Genomic DNA, 20,681 nt, shown 5'->3' on the forward strand with positions numbered 1-20,681 from the left:
AAACTCCTCCCAATGTCACCAGATCCGGTCGGGATTTAAAATGAGAGCTCTGAGACACGATATCCTTCAAAACATCAAATTTCATTAAGATCCGATCACCCGTTCGTAAGTTAAAAATACCTCATTTTTCTGATTTAACCGCCTCCCCCCTCCCAGATGGTCGAATCACGGAAACAATAATTTCTAATTTAATCTGGTCCTGATACGCCTGCCAAATGTCATCGTCCTAGCTTGCCTGGAAGTGCGTAAAGTAGCAAAACCGGGACAGACAGACAGACCGACAGAATTTGCGGTCGCTATATGTCACTTGGTATATACCAAGTGCCATATAAACGATTTGGCACCCAATCTTCAGCCTACTGGTTTATTTCTATTTGTGTTTCTACTGTTTGCAAAAACAACCCAGTATACCCAACCATTGCCAAAGCTGTACCTACTGACTCATATGATAGCAAGTAGCCATGACCTAAATCCAGCATTCAGATCTAATGCAAATAGGTCAGTTAACTGGAATAACTGGATGACAGAGAAATTAGCAAAAAACGCGTGTATTGTAGTTTTGTAAACAATAAAAGTGATCATGCTCAGGGTTGCTACCTGCTCCTGTCGAAAGTGTGCTAATTTTCTCGAGAACAGGGTGCTACACAAAATTGTTGCTAAATATGCAATTTTCGCGTAATACTGCTTGGTGTTGATCAATTAAAACTTTTAGTCGCGTTTTCAATCACACAAAGATTACAGCATTTCTACGAATACCTTTGTTATTTTCACTAAAGCATTGTACGCACATGCGTAATAAGCTGCGTGGTGCTTTGAGTTGCCAGCGATAGAAAAATTGTGAGTAGTGAGTTGGTAGTACATTTGAAAAAAGTAGTGCTTTTGCAGTACATTTTAAGAAAAGCAGTACTTTTTGAAAACAAATGTACTCTTTCTTCCAAGGGTGATCTAGTTGTATTTTGTCATAAATATGTTATCAGATTACCTTAAATTTAGTATTTGAGCTATTCAAATGAAGACAGCTATACAAAATTACGAAACATCTAAATGTCTAAAAACAATTGTTTTTGATATGTTATTAAAAACTTCCAAAAATTATTTCAAGGGGTTTCAAGCGGGATCACACGAGGTTAAAATAAATTATTGTTAGTAAGAATCTTCAAGCCCGGCTTCATTTTCCAGACGCCTGGGGCTTCCGGACAGTCAAGCCAACCCTTCCGTATTTTCATCATAATTATGACAGTTAATGTCACTGTCTACCAGTGTTTCCTAGATGTCCCTTTCAAATATCTATCTTTGCTTCACAGTCGCAACTGTCAATCAAAGCCAGGCTTCACCTTTCGGATTCCAGACAGCCGTTTTTGTCAAGATCTATTTTTCCTTGCGCAGACACGCGGCGCATTTCGAGTACAAACTACGGCTGCGGCAGTGCAGAACGTGTTCTTGCACCTTCTTACTCATATTTGAACTATGTTTTCGAACCAGTTTTACTATAGCTGTCCAGTTTATCAAGTTGCAGTTGCATTGCATTACACACTGCATACAATTCGAGAGTAGTTTACGCTAGTTTCGAAAAGTCTTTATCTTTCAGTGAACTGAGGTAGTTTTTAGAGGCAAAGATTTCCGAGGCTAAAGGTTTTTTCTAGCGGAAAAACAAGAGAAAAATACACTCGGATTTAAGCAATGCGTGAAGCATGTGGTCGAAAGCAGAACTATTATTCGACTCATCTAGCAAAACTAGGCAGTAAAGAGGCTTTAAAGGCACAGTAAACTTGACTAGGCAACTTTCGGCCATCAAACCGGCCTGGGGGGCTTAGATGAATGTACAGGGACTTATTGTCGACAGGACCCCCCTTCTTTGTTATCTCGAAACCCCTCCTTATTGTTCCCAGAGCTAGCTGGCAGGCCTTCCACCTTATGCAATGTAATTATGCACTTATGTACTGTGAAAGTTCGTCTTTTTACGTGTAGACCATAGTCAAACGTCACACCGGTAAAACGGCGTGGGTTCGATTCCTATTTGCAGCACACAAACCTTTTGATTTTTTTTTTTCTTCTAAACCAAAAATCGAATTTTCGGAAACTGCAATGGCCGTAACTAGAATTTTTCTTACTCTCAATATCGACTCAGGGCACATTCTTGATATGTCAGCTAGCTCCCCGAGTCAACTTTGAGTCAAGTTTACTGTTCCTTTACGGATGCTCAGTTTTTTTTTATCCAAATCACTGGTTTATTAGAAATCATTTTCTATTGTACTACAGATCATTTTCGAAAAAATAAGAATGAATCTTGAATCAGTCGCAAAAATCTATTTCCTCTTCCTCATTTTGATCGACGCCAGTTGCGCTGCTACAAATGAGATTAACTTTCGTGGATCTCGATGCTCCCTTCCACTTCTGGAATGAAATACGAAGACTGTCATCTATTTTCCAGGAGTTGCTGCTTCCAGCATCGGTGGAGCATCTGATCACATATTGCTTTGCAAACATCAGTGCACTCACAGTTTCAGTTTGGAGACGATTTCTAATTTTTTTTTTCAAATTGTTCAAAATAGAAAATTGCCTTTCTGCGCTTGCGCTGGAATGAGGAAGAGCACACAAAGTCAACAGGAACTTGGAAATTTCCAAATATACTGGCCTAGATATGCAGTCCTTGACGTCACTCAGCTGCTTCCAAAAGATTCCAGGATCATCGCTGGGTTCAAATTTCGGGAGATCCTCTTTACTGTTGGCCAGCTTAGTCCACTGAACTTTTAGTCCAGCTTATCTCGTAGAGTGTCACTTTCACCTTCGCTGTCGCCAAGCAGGTTCGGGAAACAGATCACGAGTGGAACAATAGTATTCACTTCCAGAAACGGCCACGGTAGGATCTATACAACGAAGGTTCACCAATGTTTCATCTATGTAATCAATTCTTGTTATACCTGCAAGCACATTTCGACGAGAAAGCTCAAACAGTTTGCATGGATTGTTTGCACTTGCTGCCTATTCAGCTGACCTGCGCTACACGATGTAGCGATATAGTTCAGGGTGTTCGGCCCAAGCTTGAGCTCCTACAGTTTTAGGAAATTTGGTGGAATTAGTTTGACCCTGAATGGATCTCCTACGATTGCTATTGCTTCTTTTATCACAAAGCATCTCAAAAGAGCAAGATAAGTCACTCTGGAACTCTGCAAGAGCCTATGAATATGAGTTTTACTGCTCTGGAACTCTATATTCGGTTCGTTTACCTTTTCAAGGACAAAGGCAATAAAGTACAGGCAACCTTTAATCTTTGGGTCCTTCATACAAGCCAAAATCCGACTTGGCTTTTCTTTCGAAGATTTATCTCCTGCTGCATCACCTTCTCCGTGGCTTGCGAAGAACCGCATCAGTGCACTCCAGGGTTCTAGGATTCTCTTGACAGAGGCTTCCAATGATAGCCATCTTGTGTTTGCCACTTGAAGTAGGCAGTGGCTCTCTACACGTGCAAATTCTTGAAACTTTTTCAACTCGTCCTGGCGCTTTGGGCTGCTTGCAATATAGTTTACAATGTCGTGAATGAATACTTCCAAACCCCTGGTAGCTTTTTGGCGGCGTATGTTGCACATAACGTGAGCGAGTGACTTATACAACCAAGAATGAACAAATTTGGTACTTCCTCTTTAAGCAGCGCCCTAGTCCTTTCACAGACCCAGTATTCACACTAGCATTATCGAAGCCTATACCCATTAAATTTTGTATAGGTATACCAAGGTCCGAAAGACATTTCATAATCAGGTTCTTCTGGCCGGCACTTGACGCGTCGTGCACGTCAACAAGACCCAAAAAATCTTCACGAACCTTGTAATTAGCATCCACATACTTTGCAATGATGACCAAAACTTTGGCCCATGACTTGTCCGTATATTCATCTACAATAATGGCGAACTTGTTATTCCTTAACCAATTTGCAATCTGCACTTTTTCCTCTGTGGCGAGAACATTCTTGATTATTCCAGTTGTCTTGGTTCTCGACGAGGCTAATGCTTGGCAAACAGCATCATTTGGGAAACATGATTTCATGACTTGTAGCAATGAGTCAGTTTTTCTTATAGAAATATCCTCTTTAGCAACCCAACCGGCCAGGCGTAACTCAGCATCTTTAACTGAATCGTCAAAAAGCTGCTTCTTCTGCACTTCCGGTGTTTGCACTAACTGGTCAACAGGCACTGTGCATTTCATAGCCTGCACGTTTTGCTTGTGAAATGTAGACTTGACATGTCTTTTGACATTGTAGATACTTCCTCGAATATCTTTCTTGCATAAATTACAATGAGCATGCTGACTGTTCATATCAGATTTACTAATAAACCCACAAAGTTCAGTATCCATTTTCCACTTATCACAGAATTTATTTCGATTTTTGATTTTTCTGGGCATTATTGCAGTAAGTCTCACCCGTCTACCTCCATTAAAATCCACACCTCAAGCACAATTTGAAATTGGCGCCAAGCGAGTTTTCTTTTCCTGAGGGAAAATCAAGTTGCTTCAACAGAAGTTGAAATTCCCACTTAAGAGAACTTATCAAACTAGAAAGCTCAGCAGAAGATCCTCCTCCAGTCTTTTTAAATCCCCTCACTTGCTGACACTGGTCCTAATATTTTTTTCCCGAAAATTGTAGCACTAAGCACTAAGGTGCTACATTTTTCCAGACTTTCCGAAATAGTGCTACATTTTACCCAGATCGTGCTACGGTGCTACTTAGGCAAAAATAGTGCTACAATTAGCACTATAGTGGTACAGGTGGCAACCCTGATCATGCTGATGATTTTGTTGCTGGTGGATCGTAGTTTATCAGATACTAGATTTTGGAGAAAAAGCAAATTACCTGACCCTGATCAAATACATAACTTAATGCTTAAAAATTTACCAAAGGAAACCGAAAATATTCTTCTGATTCTATTTAATAAGTCCATCAAAGAAGGATACACTCCCGAATAGGTATTCCTGCCAATTGCATAAATTGGATTTCTAGCCTTTTGAGGAATCGTGAGGTTAGGGTAGCCTCTAGTGGGTATAGTAAAAATTTACAGGTTAAACATGATTTGGGTCTACCGTCCACTGTCCTTGGCTGCAAAGCCTATATATATATATATATATATATATATATATATATATATATATATATATATATATATACATATATATATATATATATATATATATATATATATATATATATATATATATATATATATATATATATATATATATGCTGTTGACATTTCCCTGGTAAGAACTGGGAAAAAAACTTCTTTTACAGTCAGTGATGCAAAAAGCATTAAACAATGTTCAACAATGGTGCAGCGAGAATAATATGACTATCACCTGAGAAAACAGTTGGTGTGCTTTTCTAAAAAAATGATAATACTGCAGTACCACAAGTAAATGTTGTAAACTAGCCTATTAGGCTGGATGACTTTCCGCTACCTAGGTCTAATTTTTGGTAGTAAAAGGACATGGTTGATACACATTGAGTATTTGTTAGGCAATATTAGGAGTAGATTAAACCTTATAAATGTAATGTGCCTAGGGAAAAGGGGTGCTCCTTTTAAGTATCTTAGTAAAATTATAAAGGCTGTTATTGTTAGTAAGTTTGATTATGGTAGCTTTATATATGGTGATGCTAGTCAGAAGAATCTAAAAAAATTAGATAGTGTTCCACAGTGTACTTAGGCGATCCATTGGCTTCCTAAATAGTACCCCTATTCCAGCTATGATGATTGAATTGGGGGTGAGCACGCTTAAGCTACGACGTGATAGGTTACTTGTCAAGTATTTCACTAAAAAATCTACTTTAAAAAGGATATAATCAAGATGGAAATTATAAATAATTATAATAGTGATGTTAGTTTCAAGGATAGGACTACTCCAGCTTTTTATAGGTGTAATAATTTGCTTTCAAATGAGTGCCCAAATATAGTACCCATTAATGAGATAGTTTTTGAGGATAATATATTGAATAAGCAATGTGCTTATTCAATATAGTCAATACAAAGAATAATGTGTATTTTCCTGTACCTGATCATGGGGATAATAATAACTTGACTCTCAAACATGACTGGCTAAGACAAACTGACCACTTAAGAGACTATTCACAAATTTGTACTGATGGCTCTAAGTCAGGTGAGGGTGCTGGCTGTGCAGTGGTGGTCCCCAGTATGTCACTCATTTGCTTTGAGTTACCAGGCAGCCTGTCTATTTTTTCAATTGAGATGATTGCTATATATTAGGCATTGGATTTTAATAAGTCATATGGGCATGCCCGAAGTTGGATGATATGCTCTGACTCAGCATCAGCCCTCAAGTACCTGATGAATGAGCATGAACCTAGTCGTGAATTAGTTAGTAATATCCACCAAATAGTTATGTCTCATTAGAGCTTGTGGGAAATAATATATTTCTAGTCTGGGTCCCAGCACATGTGGGAATTGCTGGAATGAATCTGCTGATATATTGGCAAAGTGGGATATTTTAAATGGTCAGAGTATAAGTGTAAAACCCACTCAAAATGAATATTTTGCATGTATTTATAAGGTGTTATGTGATAGAGACCAATAATTTTATTAAAAGTTGCAAAAATCCAATTTTAGAACTTTATGACTATAAGGCACCACCTGATGGACTTGTGCATGATGTTAGATCTGTCACTGTTACTGTTTTTAGATTGAGGACAGGTCATGCCAAAATCCGTTCAGTTTTACATAAATGGGGGAGAGTTAGCTTACCCTTCTGTGTTATTTGTAATGAGTATTATGATGTTAGGCATAGTCTCATAAAGGGCACAAAATATGAATTACATAGAAATTGGTTTAGAACCCAAATTATAAAGTATTTTGGTGCATTTACAATGACAGCAATCCTAGGTCAGGCTAAGTCCCCTAAGTGGGTCCATAGAAAGACTATGTTGTTGTTGACTAAGTATATAAACAGTTGTAATCTGCATAACATTCTTTGATAACTTGGCTTCATAAGCCCAATTATAAATATTCAGAGTTCACCATTGGATTCCTTGTGGTCTGATTAGGTGGGTTCGACTCCAACTCAAATTCGATTTTTGTAGATAATTACACAAAATCTCTACAGTAGGATTCTCTGATATGCTGAATCTTATGGTGGGATCTTCATTAAGATTGCTGGACCTTTGGGGGTTTCTACTCCCCCCCCCCTTATTTGAAAATGAGGCAACTTTCCGCAGGCACGTAGTTTTGATAGGTAATTGTTTGGAATCAGCATAAAAGACTAATTCTCTTGAAGCATTCATTGCTATCAAAATTCCTTTTTTAGAGTTTTACTGACTATTGGATAAAGTTGCTCCATGCTTAAAGTTTGTTGCCAAAATGTATTGGATAAGAGGGAATCAAGTCCCTTTTTTTGTATTTATGTCCAACTTTATCATAATACTTTGATTATTAAGATTAATCTTTGCCATATAAGACTACAGTTTTCACAGAAAGAGGGGAGCTTCAACCCCCTTATCACTAATATCTCATGTTAACTAATATCTTATGGAAAGTGTGTAATTTTGGACCCGAAAATAATCTTCAAAAGCATAAGCTGTTGATTTATATATTCAATCATTTTTTTATAGTTATGGTTTTTATTTATAGAAATCCTTGTTTACCTTATTTAGTTAATATGACCTGATTGATCGAAGGCTCTGTTAAACCTTAGGAAGGCTACTATCTCCCATAGCTCCTAATGTCATGTTCTAGTTTTATGTTATGCTTTAGGGATTGTAACGGTCCCTAAAAAAACCATCCCTTAAATACTTCTGAGGGAGTGGAAATATTCCTTGGAATGAAGGCAACTTGGGGAGTGAATTATCTCCCCTCCTCAAAATCTATATCGAGTTATATCAAAATTTATATCAAGTTTGGCCTAAAAACACACCATTTGAACCACCTTAGAACCATTAGGCCTATACACCACTATCATTAAATCAACCAAGTCTCATATTATTCAGCTCAGACAGATGAAGCTTAAAAATCCTTGCTAATAATAACCATTTATTTTGTACGCACTGCATTTTTTGTAATTAATGCGTTATCATCCAGTATCATAGCTTTGCAAACTATGAGTCTAGACAGACAGCTTCTTTTGGTTGTAACTCAATTGACAAACACTGAATTTTAGCCAATAGAATTTGACTTTCTTTGGGCCAAAATTGCTGTTTTGCATCATACAATGGCAGAAAGTGGCACTTTGCTGTAGCATGATGTCTTTTGTAACTCAAAAAAGGTGCTAGCACTCTTGATTTCCATCAAAATGACCCCTTAGCCTACTGGAAATTCTATGTCCACTGGTCCAAAATGACACCCATGGAAAAATAAATAAATAAGCATCCATGAACCATATTTCTTGGGAAAAAAACAACACAAAATTTACAATTTTGTTGATTGACAACCCCTATAGCCCTCATGGCAATGGTTGCAAGTGATGTCCTGGGGGCGTACAAGGTATATACAGAAAGGGTGATCAAATAAACTTTGGAGGGGCCTATTGGATAGGTAATCAGAAGTTATAGTGCCCTTTTTAAGATTCAAAGTGATCAGAGAGTGGAGAAACACCCATCCCCACTCACACACATCTCATGTTTTCCAAAAATGTATCTGATAGAAATTTTGAGACGGCCATTTGTTGTCAAAGAAACTTTGTAAATTGAAAATTGAAAGAAAGCTCATTTGATTGTAAATTGAAAGAGCCAGTGCCCTTTTTAATAGTTGAGTGATTGGAGGATAACTAAGCCCCCTCATACGCCCACCATTTCCCCAAACATATCCAATAAAAATTTTGAGATATCCATTTTGTTTCGTAATTGAAAGGTCTGTAAATTATGTCTCTGAGGATGACAAGCCCCCACAGCCCTCCGGACAAGGGTTTAAAGTTATGCCCTGGGGCATTTAAGGTATATATAGAAAGGGTGATTGTATAACCTTTGGAGAGGGCACATTGAGCTGGTAATCAGAAGTTCTAGTGCTCTTTTTAAGATTCAGATTGACCAGAGAGACCCTCACCTCATATTTTCCCAAAATGTATCTGAATTTAATTTTGAGATGGCCATTCTAATTAACACATCCAATAAAAATTGCAAGATAGCTATTTTGTTCAGCGTAATTGAAAGGCCTGGAAATTATGTCTTTGAGAATGGCAACCATCCCACAGCCCTTGGGACAAGAGTTTTGAGTTATGTCCTGGGTGCATATAAGATATGCATAGAAAGGGTGACTGTATAAGCTTTGGAGGGGGTTTATTGGATTCGTAATGTGAAGTTCTAGTGCCTTTTATTAGACTTAGTGATTGGAGGATGGACACCCTCCATTAGATCTCATATTTACCTGAAATACATTTAATTCAAATTTTGAGATGGCCGTTTGTTGTCGTCGAAACTGCAAAAACAGCTCACTCGAATGGGAATTGATAGGGGAAGTGCCCTTTTGAATAGGCAACTGATTGGAGGGCAACTATCCCCCCTCAACCACCTTTTCCCCAAACACATTCAATCAAATTTTGAGATATGCATTTCATTCAATGTAACTGAAAGGACCAGGAATTATGTTTTTGAGGATGAACCCCTTCCCCTTCACAGCCCTCAGGGCAAGGTAAGTTGTGCCCTAGGGACCTATAAGGTATATATAGAAAGGGTGATTGTATAAACTTAAGAGGGGACTCGTTGGATTGGTAATCAGAATGTCTAGTGCTCTTTTGAAGATTTGGAGTGATCGGAGGGTGGATAATCCCCACCCCACAAAACTTTACGTTTTCCAATAATGGATCTGATTGGAATTTTGAGGTGGTCATTTGTGGTTGTAGAAACTTTGAAAAAGGTTCATTAGGTTGGAAATTTAAAGGCCTTGTAACCTTTTTTTTAGAACCCCCCCCCCCCGGCCTCTACACCCATCAATATCAAAAACACATCTATTCAAAAATTCTAGAAAGCCATTTTGTTCAGTTTAATTGAAATGTCTGGAAATTATGTCTTTGACAGCCCTCATGCCTTCACAAGACCAGAACATAATTTGAACTTATTGAAAAAAAAAATAATAGTGGCTGTGGTTTGTCAGTTTAGTATACATATACTCATATACATTCCTTAAAGTTTTAATAGTTTTTAAGTTTACTAATATTTAAAAATTAGAAAAATTTAAATATATTTTGTTTATTTAAATCATACAATAAATCATCAAGTCATACTCAAAACAAGCAAAAATTAACCTGAGTAGGGCTGACAACCCCCATGCCTTCTCAAGATCTTGACATAATTTGCTCTTCTATATTTAAAATGTTTTCATTTTGTTTTTACTTGTTACAAATGTTTTTATCAAACAGTTCGTGGTAACGAACTGTAGTAAGGAGCGACCCGGCTCAATAATAACCAAAAGTCTAAAAAATGGAATTTTGGTACCAATAGCTTCATCAAAAGAATCGCATTTTAATTCTGATTTTAAATATATAAGTTTCATCAAGTTTAGTCGTACCCATCAAAAGTTACTAGCCTGAAAAAATTTGCGTTATTTTAGAAAATAGGGGAAAATACCCCCTAAAAGTCACAGAATCTTAACGAAAATAACACCATCAGATTCAGCGTATCAGAGAACCCTACTGTAGAAGTTTCAAGCTCCTATCTACAAAAATGTGAAATTTTATATTTTTTGCCAGAAGGCAGATCACGGATGCGTGTTTTTTTTGTTTTTTTTCACGGGGTCATCGTATCGACTCATTTGTCCTAGAATGTTGCAAAAGGGCTCATTCTAACGGAAATGAAAAGTTCTAGTGCCCTTTTTAAGTGACCAAAAAAATTGGAGGGCACCTAGGTCCCCTCCCACGCTAATTATTTTCCCAAAGTCCACGGATCAAAATTCTGAGATAGCCATTTTATTCAGCGTAGTCGAAAAACCTCATAACTATGTCTTTGGGGACGACGTACTCCCCCAGAGTCCCCGTGGGAGGGGTTACAAGTTCAAAACTTTGACCAGTGCTTACATATAGTAATGGTTATTGGGAACTGTACAGGCGTTTTCACGAGGATTTTTTGTTGGAGGCAGGGGTTGGAGGCTTATGTTTCTGTTCACAGTATTAAAGATGGGTTTTGACCTTGAAAAATAAAATTCAACATCATAACTACCGAATTGAGACAGAAACTACACAAAAACGGTCCCCTTCCCCTACGATTTCATTCTCTCTTGGGGACTTCCACTCTTTGAAATCGATTGGGTTTCAAGTAGGAACGAATAAGTGAATAGAGATAAGAGAAGAGAATCCCTACCCCCTGGAATAATTTTTTTCCATTCCGAAAAAAAAATCAGTTCAATATTTGAAAAATATAAAAAATAGTTTTTATATTTCTAAATAATTTAAAAAAAAAGAAAAAAAACACTTCGAGTTTTTTTTTTTTTCAAAAAAAAAAGTACATTATTACAACAATTTCTTTCGTATAACTTAGTTCATTTATTGTCACATAAGATACTGTACAAGGAGGGGGAGGGTTTCACTTCTCTATGCTTTCTTCAAAGTCTAAAGTATACCTCTTTTTGCGTTTATGCTTGTCAAGAAAAGTTTTTTCCATGCGCAGCAGACTAACATCAGAAGGAGACTATTATTCAACGAAGTTAACAATCATTACAGTTCTTCTGCTGCTTCGGAATACCACACTCTTTGTCTAAGTTATTCTGTTTCTAAGAAAAGTTTCCTTAGAGCAGCAAACTAATTTCAAAATGGGACTATTAATTGAGAGAGTAAAAAACAGCCTGTGTCTTTTTGCAGTTCCTCTGTCGCATTTAAAACAACAGTAATTTATGTTGTATTTTTGAACGTAATTTATTTGAAGTGAATTAATTGTATTGGATAATTTTCAAGAAAAGCTTCAAGAGTAGCAGACTGCCCTCGAAAGTAGACCGTTTACTCAACAAAGTCAGTAGACCCTGTAACGATTAACCAAAGACCCAGTAACGGATTCCTGGGTCTGCTGCTGGTTTTGCTTGGAAGCAGACAATTTGCTCAAGACAGTCAAAAGTAGTTTTCTACTGCTTTGAAATGCTCAAAACTTTGTGCTGGTTAATCATGCTTAATGGAATATTTTTGATGTGGTTCAATTTTGTATGATAGTTTCTAAATAAATCTTCTAAGAGTAGCAGATGTCCCCCAAATAAGACCATTTACTGAACAAATTAACAGCAAACTACGACAATATAACCCTATTAACAACATAACGAATTACCAAAGAAATGAAAATACTCCAAACTCCTTCACATCATCACTTCCAAAAATAACTTACACTTCCCAACATTATATGGTTAATACTGAAGGATTAAGTGTTCTTTTCATGACAAATAATATGAAAAAAACTTCGTTTTCTTAAAGAGTTAAAGAGGCTGCGTCCCAAAGTCGAACCTTAAAACGTACAGGAATTAGAAGAGGCAGTTGGGGGGCTGCCGCCCCCCCCAAACCCCCAGCTTTTAAAGACTTGTACAGGTTTTTTTTTTTGTGGGGGGACTTTATTGTTACTAATTACTAGTTTCGGCGCAATGGTTCTCCTGTCCTTTTGTGTTTAACATTTTTCGAAGTTATTCCATTATTCATTCATTTCAATTTTTTGTTAATTAAAAGAGGGCCTTTCCGAAGCCAAGAGTGGGGGGTTAGCAAAAAACAAAAAACTTGTACAAAAGAGTCTTTAAAAGCTGGGGGTTTGGGGGGCGGCAGCCCCCCAACTGCCTCTTCTAATTCCTGTACGTTTTAAGGTTCGACTTTGGGACGCAGCCTCTTTAACTCTTTAGGAAAACGAAGTTTTTTTCATATTATTTCTGTACGTTTTTCTACAATCCATGGTGGATGTAATTTAATAATTCCTGTACTCCTCGTACAGGAATTAGGAGAGGAACTTGGGTGGCTGCCGCCCCCCCCACTTTTAAATCATTGTATAAAATAGAAAAAAAAATACATAGAATGACCGAAATGTTTCTTTCGCTCATAAGAAGCTAATATTCTTTTATCTCTCAATTGATAAGCTGTCCAGGTGTTATCAAAATTATACACTTTTATTTTGATATTGTGAAAAAAAACCGCCCGTAGGGGACTTGAATCCTTGACCCGAGGATTAAAAGTCCCACGCTCTACCAACTGAGCTAATCACTTGCATGTGTATAAATATAACTTCTCATTAACTTTTAAAAATTTCAAATTAACATGGGCTCTTATGGAGAGAAATGCGTTAATTAAGTAGCTAATGCGTGGTTTCTGGAAAACAGGGAATGAGTTATCGGATCGATCTGAAATTTCGCGAATAAGCTCCTGGGCCGTAGGGGACCTTAACTTGTGAATTTCAGCCCGATCGGACAACGTTAAAAGGGGGGTCGAAACTTTCGGGGGGTTAAGATTTTCCTACGAAACTTTCCAGGAAAATTACTCGGAGAATTCCGCATCGAATGAGTCTTCGTACACCCAGATCCGATGTCGGCTGTGACCTGTAGGCGTCGAGGAAAAAAAAGAAAATGAAATTTAAGTGTCTATGCGTGGTTTCTGGAAAACAGGGAAGAAGTTATCGGATCGAGCTGAAATTTCGCAGATAAGCTCCTGGGCCCTAGGGGACCTTAACTTGTGAATTTCAGCCCGATCGGATAACGTTAAAGGGGGGCTGGGGTTGACGGGTCGAAACTTTCGGCCAGATTTTCCCCATGAAGGAAAAGTTGGAGGGGGATGAAATTTGGCAGGTTTCTTAGCTGGAGCTCGGGCTACGAAATGCATCCCTCCTCATACCCCTCCCCGACCACTGGAAACGAAGATCGCTTAACATTGTCGTGGGTCGCCTCTTTATAGAGGCACGAGTGTGCCTCCTTGAACAGCAGACAGTTGATTAGCATCATGCTCCTGTCAAAGCCTATCGAAACTAATTCAGATAAATATAAGCTCTGTTTTGGTCAGTCTAACACAAAAGTGATCACAAGAACATAAAAAAAAAAATGCACAAAAATTACGTAGATATAAGTAGTGTTTACTACAAGTGCTATTGCTGCTAGTAGTTTCTTGTTAACATTGGGAGATACGAGTTTTTTCACTAGTTATAAATAATCTTTCCAAATAATGGTCAAACTCTGGTCTGTTTGATCGTTTGAAATAAATATAGCGTTGTTAAAACTCCCAGTGTCTGTACTCTTTATAGAGCCGTATACCCATTATGGGATCTAAATGTCTATCTTGTACCCATACCCTGTATCCATTAATGTGTACCTATACCCATTGTAGGAAGCAATTTCATTTTTTTTTCATTTAAAGACGCCCACAATAGACTGGATGAGTAAGGGGTTTCACAATACAAGTCCCACTTACAGACTAATCTAAGGACAACATCTAACAGCTCATGAGTATAGAATCCAGAAAATTAGTTGTTTGTTCCCCCCCCCCATGGACTCTTTAAATTGTGTATTCACTCATTTCTTTTATCTTCTTATCTCAACTTGTCACTTATTAACTTTTTGTTCCTTATTTCTTTATCAAGGCGAGACAAGAGGTTGAATTACTTTGCAGTCATGATGAATAAAAAGAATACTGGTAAAACTAGAGAAAATTTAAAGGATGAAAATGAACAGAAGAAAAAGACGAAAGGCAAAGCTATGACATTTAACGAATCGGATATTGAAAAAACCTGATGTTGAAGAAGGGAGTGAGGATTGAGAGGGAAGTGATGAAGAGACTAAGAAACCGCAAAAAGGAAAAATGAAAAAAGTAAGTGGATTTAATGGTTAAATTTCGTTGTAGAAATGTGAAGAAAATGTGTAGTTTAAAACTGGTTTAATAGGACTGCTAGTGATATAACAGTTTTGCCGGTCTTGTAAAATTCAGCTTTCAGACAGCAAGTAGAACTTAAAAAATTAAAAATAAGCGTAATTTTAACTGAATGAAGTCTGGATCTCATTTGAAGGTCGAAGTCTATTGAAACCAAATTGAATCAAAATCTTTCTGCGTTATCAAGCAAATTCGTTCGTAAATTAATTTCATCTTTAATGATAACGATTCAGTTTTTATTATTAACTTTAGCATTTTGCTTGGTAACGCAAGATAGTATCTTTGTCTAAGATTTAAAGTTGAGAACTGCAGATTCAAATACGTGTCCAAATATTAGGAGAGAGGAGCCTAAATGCGTGTCCGAATATTACGAGGGGAGGGATCTAAATTCATATCCAAATATTACGAGGCGAGGGACCTAAATGCGTGTCCGAATTTTACGAGGGGTGGGATCTCAATGTGTGTCCAAATATTACTCGGGAAGGTGAATGTCTTTTTCTTTTTCAGGATGATTTACTTGTTTAGAAACTTATCGCTCCTTACTTGTGTTAGGAATTCATTTTTCAAAAAAAAATCTATATGTGTGTCCAAATATTACTAGGGAAGATGAATGTACTTTTCTTGTTCAGTATAATTTTTACTTGTTTAGAAACTTATCGCTCCTTACTTGTGTTAGGGATTCATTTTTCAAACTCAATCGCTTTAAACAAGAGCTAAGAACTCATATGGCACTTGTGACGAGGCAAGAAGAGCTAAGATCCAAGAGATCATATGGTATGAGCTCTAACACAATTCTATGAATCAATAGATTAATTTAAAAGGCTTAAAATAAGAGGCTTAATGCCGGTCAGGATTTAAAATAAGAGCTCTGAGTCACGATGTCCTTCTAAATATCAAAATTCATTAAGATCCGATCACCTACTTATAAATACCTTATTTTTTCTAATTATCCTCTCTCTTTAGCCCCCAGATGGTCGAATCTGGGAAAACGACCTTATCAAGTCAATTTGTGCAGCTCCCTGACACGCCTACCAATTTTCATCGTCCTAGCACGTCCAGGAGCACCAAACTCGCCAAATCACTGAACCCCTCTCCCCAACTCCCCCAAAGAGAGCGAATCCAGCACGGTTCCGACAATCACGTATCAAGGACATTTGCTTATTCTATCCACCAAGCTTCATCCCGATTCCTCCACTCCAAGTGTTTTCCAAGATTTCCCCCTCCAACTACCCCAAATGTCAAAAGATCTGTCAGGATTTGAAATAAGAGCTCTGAGACATGAATTCCTTCTAAATATCAAATTTCATTAAGATCTGATCACCTATTCGTAAGATAAAAACACCCCAATTTTCACGTTTTCCAAGAATTCCGGTTTCCCTCTCCAACTCCCCCCAATGTCACAGGATCTGGTCGGAATTTAAAATTAGAGCTTCAAAGCACAAGATCCTTCTAAATATCAAATTTCATTAAGATCTGGACACCCTTTCGTAAGTTACAAATACCTCAATTTTCAAAATTATCCCCCCCCCTTCCAACTCCACCAAAGAGAGCAGATCTGATCCGGTTATGTCAGTCACGTATATTAGACATGTTTTTATTCTTCCCATCTAGTTTCATCCTGATCTCACCGCTTTAAGTATTTTCTAAGATTTCCGGTCCCCCCCCCCCCCAATTACGTTGGATCCGGTTGAGATTTAAAATAAGAGATCTGAGTTACGAGGTCCTTCTAAATATGAAGTTTTATGAAGATCCAATCACTCCTTCGTAAGTTAAAAATACGTAATTTGTTCTAATTTTGCAGAATTAACCCCCCCCCCCCCCAATAGAGCGGATCCGTTCCAATAATGTAAATCATGTATCTAAGACTTCTGTTTATTTTTCCCACCATGTTTCATCCCGATGCCTCCAATCTAAGCGTTTTCCATGATTTTAGTTTCCCCCACCCCAAACTTCCCCCAATGGCACCAGAACCGGTCGGGATTTAAAATAAGAGCTTTGAGACACGATATCCTTCTAAGTATCAAATTTCATTGGGATCCGATCACCCGTTCGTAAGTTAAAAATGCCTCATTTTTTCTAATTTTCAAGAATTAACCCCCCCTCCAACTACCCCAAAGAGAGCGGATCCGTTTCTTTTATATCAATCATTTATCTAGGACTTGTGCTTATTTTCCCCACCAAGTTTTGTCCCGATCCCTCCACTCTAAGTGTTTTCCAAGATTTTAGGTTACCCCTCCCAACCCCCCCCCCCCTAATGTCACCAGATCCGGTCGGGATTTAAAATAACAGCTTTGAGACACGATATTCTTCCAAACATCAAATTTCATTAGATCTGATCAACCGTTCGTAAGTTAAAAATACTTCATTTTTTCTATTTATTCCGAATTAATGGGCTCCCCCTCCAGATGGTCAAATTGGGAAAACGACTATTTCTAATTTAATCTGCTCCGGTCCCTGATACGACCGCCAAATTTCATCGTCCTAGCTTACCTGGAAGTGCCTAAAGTAGCAAAACCAGGACCGATAGACAGACCGACAGAATTTGCGATTGCTATATGTCACTTGGTTAATACCAAGTGCCATAAAAACCTTTGGTATCTGTTTTTAACATGTGGGAATCCTCCAGGCATTTCCTGAAGGAAAAAATCGGAAGAAGTAGGAAACTAAACTACTATTGTCCTAAATTGGTCCCAAGTATCCCCTTTTCCACTCAAAAAATTGCAAAATAGCCTTTCCTTCATAGGAAAATTGCCCTCCCAAAGCGGTCGATCCTGTGTATACCTCTGACTGTATATGCTCGTATATTTTTATAGCTTAAATTATAATTAGAAAAATGCGTAACATGTAACGTATAAAAATAGAAATGGAAAATTAATAACTTGAAACTAAATAGGACGCTATTCTATTTAGGTACGAAATATTCTTTGACCTGATTTTATCCAAGCAAAGATGTCACTTGATGCCACTGAGGTCCCAAAGAGGTCCTATGTCTCTGGAATTCTTGGACTTGACTTAGCAGGAGGTATTATAATGTTTATAATAGTATCGTACTGTGTTATTTCTTTCTACGGGACAGCAATTATTCGAATCCTGTCTGTTTGGTGAATGTTCAGTAAAATTTATCCAGAGTCGCCCCATAAAAAACATAAAATATTATTTACTAAGGCTTTTAGAGCCATTTAATGATGTGTGCTAGAACTGAAATCTCAGTCTTGATTTGCAATTTTTTGTCAATATATTTTCCTGGTATTTTTTGACCAACTGTTTCTTCCAATTAAGATGAAATCTTCCAGTCAGTGGCATCAATTCTAAGAAATCTAGGGGAAAGAGGGAGAGGGAAATGGGCTTATTTTATTTTTTAATGAAGATACGCAATGGTATTTTTCAAAATATACGGAGAGTTGCAATTTCTTTTCTTTTCAGTAGAAAAACTAAAAAGTATTTTTAAAAATCCATGGGGAAATTATCCCCCCTCACTTTTTAAATATTCCACTTTTGAGGGTAGTCTGCTGCTCTTAGAAGCCTTTCTTAGAAACTGTCCAATAGAATTTAGCCACTTCAAAGAAGTTTTGTTTAACAAAAGTAACCAGCACAAAGTGTCGGGTTTTCAAAGCTACAAAGAGACACAGGTTACTGTTGACTTTGTTCAGTAAATATTCCGCTTTGTTTCCTAAGAATCTTAATAACGCCACTGCTAGTATCTATTCGACAGCAAACCCGTTTATGAGACTGTTGACAAAAATATAATTAGTCTGTATTTTTTTACGTAAAGTCTAATCCAGTGGGAGAAAAAAAACAAACAAAAGATGTTTATTTAGTAAAAGCACGTTAGATCCTACGAAGATTAATTTAGATGCAAATGGTGGAACTTGTACGAAAAATTGTCGCTAAATAGAATCTGTAAACTTTAATTGTTGATGTTTCCTGTAATTAGTATATTAAACAATAAACAATTATACATTAAACATTCAGTCCATTTTCCATAGTTTTTTCCGGTCGCCTTGATTTTTATAGGAATTTTATTCTTTTTTTTGTCAGTATTTTGGAAACTTAAGCACACTGTTTCAAACAAAAAGAAATAGTTTCAATTGTTTTTGGGCGAAAACTCCACCATTTCTGACGCCATTCTCGAGGGGCTTTTAGGATATTTTTTCATGTCCATAAATTTTTTGCACTTTATTTGTGCGAAAACTAACACACTTTTTTCTTGTGAAAACTAAGCTTAGCTAGTGATATCTAAGCAGGTTGTGAAAAGTGGGCACCTCTCGTGGAATAGTAACGGTACAAGTTTAGCCACTTCAACGAATAATTTAACATGAATTTCATTTAGCCAATCAACAGCACTATCTAAAATATAAATACTAATAAGATGAGAGCTATTTTCCTTATAGTAGGATTAGGGCATTAACATTATTTTGTGTTAGCGCGAGATGCACAAGATTTGGGAAAGAGACTTAATGACGCTTTAATTAAATGCCAAAAATGAATGAATTGTACAAAGAACGTAACAATTGTAGAACAAACTATAAAAATCAAAATATTAATCCCAAGTAACATACAAGAAATTTATGAAAAACTAAAATTGTTTGGATTAAATGTATTTAATATACTTCACCCCAGATAAGAAACTTCATTATTTTTGCACATTGATGAAGAATGAGATAGAAATTTATGGAGGAAAAAAGAAAATTTCCTTACCAATATCTTTACCGCATTTTTTTATCAAATACGAAGATTTATCTATTCCAAATCAGATCAAATTATCTCTTCAAAATCACTGTTTTTATGCATAGAGTTCCTGGTAAATTCACTGTTTTCTCCCGATCCCTTCTGTGAATTTGTTTTTCTTGCTGTTCGCTTCAACTAGACTCAACCTTCTTATTTTTCCTCTTTTTATTTCTTGAGACAAGCTGAGTCCTTTGGTTGGTGGGCTGTTGTACGTTTTACAGACACGGGCTCTCTGATTTCCATATTTCTTGCAACCCTTGAGTCTAAAAATTTCAGGAAGTAAGGATTTATTCCAAAAGGCTTCAAACTTCGGAAATATCTTTCCCCAGTATTCTCGTGATCGGTGAACTGTAATTATTTCCCAATCGTCAATAGTTATAAACTATTAAGTGGCATACCCAGTATCTCGAGTAAGCCCTGTATCTAGGCGAAATACCAGTGATTTTCTTATAGCTGAAGACCTTCACTGGATAATTCAAGAAAAAATCCTTTAACTAAATTTTTTTACTGAGCCACATCAAAAATGGCTATGAAGTCTGGTATATAATGCACAGTTTTTATGACATTTGGTATTAACCAAGTGACATATAGCCTTCGCAAATTCTGTCAGTCTGTCTGTCGGTCCCGGTTTTGCTACTTTAGGCACTTCCAGGTAAGCTAGGACGATGAAATTTGGCAGGCGTATCAGGGACCGGACCATATTAAATTTGAAATAGTAAATTTCCCGATTTGACCACCTGGGGGGAGTAGGGGCCGGTAATTTGGAAAAATAGAAAAAATGAAGTATTTTTAACTTACGAACGGTAGATCAGATCTTAATGAAACTTGATGTTTGAAAGGATATCGCGTCTCAGAGCTCTGATTTTAAATCCTGACCGGACCTGGTGACATTGGGGTTGGGGGGTTGTGAGTGGAAACCTTAAATCTTAGAAAACACTTAAGAGTGGAGGGATCGGGATGAAACTTGGTGGTAAAAATAAGCACAAGTCCTAGATATATGATTGACATAACCGGAACGGATCCGCTCTCTTTAGGGTAGTTGGAGGGGAGGGGGGGTTGATTCTAAAAAATTAAAAAGATGAGGTATATATAACTTACGAACGGGTGATCGGATCTAAATGAAATTTGATATTTAGAAAAATATCGTGTCTCAAAGC

The 20,681-nt window shown here is 37.2% G+C and overlaps 2 protein-coding genes and 1 long non-coding RNA gene across 15 annotated transcripts in view; 2 read left to right on the forward strand and 1 right to left on the reverse strand.

Moving 5' to 3' along the window:
- The window catches only part of LOC136040389 (BTB/POZ domain-containing protein 6-like), a 396,184-nt gene that overhangs the window by 255,879 nt on the left and 119,624 nt on the right, over nucleotides 1–20,681 (forward strand). The gene's annotated exons all lie outside the window — the stretch shown is intronic.
- The window catches only part of LOC136040387 (E3 ubiquitin-protein ligase RNF34-like), a 127,000-nt gene that overhangs the window by 76,551 nt on the left and 29,768 nt on the right, over nucleotides 1–20,681 (forward strand). For 5 of the 10 annotated variants that reach the window (XR_010620699.1, XR_010620698.1, XM_065724654.1 and 2 more), the window contains 2 exons: nucleotides 14,510–14,736; nucleotides 17,707–17,818. The exons of 1 other annotated variant lie outside the window; for it this stretch is intronic. The gene's annotated coding sequence lies outside the window, so the exon portion shown is untranslated. Of the gene's footprint in view, nucleotides 1–4,429; nucleotides 4,960–14,509; nucleotides 14,737–17,706; nucleotides 17,819–20,681 lie in introns of those variants that run through there. 4 more of the 10 variants (XR_010620700.1, XR_010620701.1, XM_065724656.1 and 1 more) reach the window with 2 other exon arrangements.
- Nucleotides 1–20,681, reverse strand: part of LOC136040388 (uncharacterized) — a 67,676-nt gene that overhangs the window by 33,577 nt on the left and 13,418 nt on the right. The window lies entirely within an intron of this gene.

This window comes from Artemia franciscana, chromosome 20, assembly GCF_032884065.1.
Source record: "Artemia franciscana chromosome 20, ASM3288406v1, whole genome shotgun sequence".
Classification (NCBI taxonomy): Eukaryota; Metazoa; Arthropoda; class Branchiopoda; order Anostraca; family Artemiidae; genus Artemia; species Artemia franciscana.